Source organism: Alexandromys fortis, unplaced genomic scaffold (assembly GCF_014885135.2).
Source record: "Alexandromys fortis isolate MF-2015 unplaced genomic scaffold, M_Fortis_MF-2015_v1.1 scaffold_95, whole genome shotgun sequence".
NCBI classification, from domain to species: Eukaryota; Metazoa; Chordata; class Mammalia; order Rodentia; family Cricetidae; genus Alexandromys; species Alexandromys fortis.
The window spans coordinates 5,692,397-5,696,069 of NW_026067990.1; the positions used below are offsets into that span (position 1 = coordinate 5,692,397).

General features: G+C 48.3%; 1 pseudogene; it reads left to right on the forward strand.

Moving 5' to 3' along the window:
• The first annotated feature begins 696 nt into the window (after positions 1-696).
• On the forward strand, positions 697-1,850 carry LOC126512094 (fructose-bisphosphate aldolase A-like; annotated as a pseudogene).
• Positions 1,851-3,673: the final 1,823 nt, after the last annotated feature.

A 3,673-nucleotide genomic window follows, 5' to 3' on the forward strand; every position in this document is an offset into this window, starting at 1 on the left:
CTTCCAAGTCTCCTAAGCCCCTGAGAAGTTGTGTTGTTTCTCCAAAGAGTACAAGTTGCAGATACAAGCAGAAATCCACTCTCTTCTACCCATACAACTTCTCTAAGACGGTGTGTGCAAAGGCCTCTATCAAGAATGTGTCCTTGAAAGAATCAATTAGTATTTGGAAACCAAGTAATACTAACGACTGTGTGTCACAGATGATGCTACAAACTGGAACGTTTTATAGTTCAAGATAGGATGCCATGAGCCACCAGAGGTTTACTTTGCTATTAGTTGGTCTATCCTGCCTACTTAAGCCTCAGACCCCTAAACCCACAGTGATGTTATAGGAGCTGATAACCTTTGCAACAGTTCAAAATTCAAAATGGTTGCTCCCCTGCCTCACAAATGAAGAAACCAAAGTTCAGAACCATTAGGTAAGCCCCGCAAGGTCATGGACCTCAAGATGTTGTAAGGGACGCTACCAGTCTTTTGACTCTACTGTTCAACGTGCTAATTTTGAAAGCAACACTAAGGCATTTAAGGAAAATAAAACCAGCATCTCGATCCTTTGCTTTTAGCAAAACTACTAGTTGAAAGGCTAGGAAAAGGCGATAAACACCTTTGATTTCTCGTTGCTAAATGTCCACTTACGGGTCACCCCCTTCCCCCTCAGCACAATAGGCTGCGTTCTTTTGGAACGCACGCAGATCGGGGTTCTGGTGACTTTATCCGCGTTCGCTCCTCTGTCCTTTCGCTCACCCACCGCCATACCCGGCAGACCCACCCCCTCCTGTGCCAGGAACATGCTGCCACTGGCACCATGCCCTACCCATACCCAGCACTAACCCCGGAGCAGAAGAAGGAGCTGTCTGACATCGCTCACCGAATTGTGGCTCTGGGCAAGGGCATCCTGGCGGCAGCTGCTACTAACTGCTGATGACCGTGTGAACCCCTGCATTGGGAAGGGGGGTAATCCTCTTCCACGAAACACTCTACCAGAAGGTGGATGATGGACGTCCCTTCCCCCAAGTTATCAAGTCCAAGGGCGGCGTTGTGGGCATTAAGGTAGATAAAGGCGTGGTACCCCTGGCAGGAACCAATGGTGAGACCACCACCCAAGGGCTGGATGGGCTGTCAGAACGCTGTGCCCAGTATAAGAAGGATGGAGCTGACTTTGCCAAATGGCGCTGTGTGCTCAAGATTGGGGAGCATACTCCTTCAGCCCTTGCCATCATGAAAAATGCCAATGTTCTGGCCCGTTATGCCAGCATCTGCCAGCAGAATGGCATTGTACCCATTGTGGAGCCTGAAATCCTCCCTGATGGCGACCATGACCTAAAGCGCTGCCAGTATGTGACTGAGAAGGTACCGGCTGCTGTGTACAAGGCTCTGAGTGACCACCATGTCTATCTGGAAGGAACACTGCTGAAGCCCAACACCCCAGGCCACGCTGGTACCCAGAAATATTCCAATGAGGAGATTGCCATGGCAACTGTCACAGCCCTGTGTCGCACAGTGCCCCCTGCTGTCACTGGAGTCACTTTCCTGTCTAGAGGGCAGAGCGAGGAAGAGGCATCCATCAACCTCAATGCCATCAACAAGTGCCCACTGCTGAAACCATGGGCCTTGACTTCCTCTTATGGCCGGGCCCTGCAGACCTCTGCTCTGAAGGCCGGGGGCGGGAAGGAGGAGAACCTGAAGGCTGCTCAGGAGGAATAAATACATCAAGCGAGCCCTGGCCAACAGCCTTGCTTGTCAAGAAAAGTACACCCCAAGTGGTCATTCTGGAGCCGCAGCCAGCGAATCTCTCTTGATCTCTAACCATGCCTACTAAACAGAGGTGAACTAAGGCTGCCCCATCAACACTTCAGGCCCCCACCTACCCACTTGCTTTTGAAGAGGGGGCCTTCAGGCTTTCCCATCACTCTTGCTGCCCTTGTGACTGGTGTGGTGTTGTCTGCGAATGCTGATTCTGCCATCCCTTCCAGACCACTGCCAATAAACAACTATTTAAGGGGGAAAATAAATAAATAAATAATAAATAAATAAATGTCCACTTATGAAACTTTCTCTTCCTGGCCTCGTCTTGAGCTCTCCGCTGGATGAACTGACTGGCTTGTCTGGCACCATGTAGACATAGTCTATATGTCATAGGGAGAAGGAACCCCTCCCCAAACTTGCAAATGCAATAAACATGACTTTAAACTTCAGGAAATCCGAAACACATGGCGCCCATAACAATGGCACTGGAGAAATTAACAACAGGTTAGAAGAGAGCCAAGCATCTCCAGAAGCATTATATGCATGCGCCACAACTAGCCTCTATCAGAAAACCCTGCAGGGGATTGTAATGATATAGACGACAGGAGGAAAAGGTAGAAGCTAAATAGCTACCTGGTGAGTAGACAAAGACTCAAAGTTCTTTAAAACCTCTCATCTTTAAACCATTCATTGGTTTTGGAAACTACCCCGCCTACCAGCATTTTAGTAACATATGTATTAAAATGTATCAATCAGCTAATTACTTCAGGGATAGGGAAATTAGTAGATTACAGTCTCAGAAGAGGGTTTTATTTATGTAACTAGTGATGTGAAGACCTGAACTCAGGCCTTTACTACCCAGGGACTGAGTCACGCAAGAGCCTCCTGTGTGATCTCCCTTACAGTGTGTAGTATACAGCCATTGTGACTGCTTGCTTCTGCATCTCTGGACTCAGGCAAATGCAGAGAGAAGATTCAGGAAAAAACATCTGGATCTGCTGCAAGCCTCACAATGTAAATTCATCTCTGGGACTGCCATGGTAGAGAGAAAGAAACAGCTCCTTCAAGTTGTCCTATGACCTCCACACAGGCACGCACACTAAATAAGTAGATAGTTTTTTTAAAAAATGATCTGAACGTATGGAGTTCTTTCTTCTCATCATCATTCTCTAAACAATGTGTTCTGCCTGCTTCGCTGACATGTTCTTAGGTATTGGAAATATTGTAGAGATGGGCTGTAGCTGTCTCTTAGTGGGAAAGTACCTACCTAGCAATGCTAAGCCCTGAGTTCTATCCCCAGCACTGCAATTACTCAACCAACCAATCAATCAAATGGAAACAGATAAAGCGCACTAGAAGAAGAGGGGAAACGATTTTTTTTTTATGTGATGGAGTGGAGAATGTGCAGATTGGGGTTTCTGCTCAGGGAGTGAAGGCGTCCTGAAACCAATGATCTGTCTATGGACCAAGGGCCAACGGGATCATGTGTCTCAATCAGAATTCTCTGAAACGCTCGTCCACCCCAAAGTCCTGCACAACAAATGAGATCCAGGCACGCAAGCAACCAGCAGATAGGACGTACATGACATGTTCTTTCATGTGGCACTTGATCCAGATTCTTCGTAACTCACAGCTGCCCTCACAGCAAGTCCCTCCTGTGAGGATGATAACCACGGCTCTGCTCTCTCCCTTCCTTCCGCCGGCCTCTTCTCATACTCATAGACACCAACCTGCAGTCCCAACCAAGAAGGGCTTCCTCATAAACCCCTCCACTCCATCTGCTTACTGCTGGCTTCACTCGTGCTCGGTGCTGCTCCCCGCAAGGGAAATGCCTTCGGCTTTCCTCTGTCCATCGCTAGCTGGAGCCCTGTGCCTCCAGTTGCCTTCCCTCCGTCTGCCCTAGCTGCATCCGTCTTCCGTTGTAAAG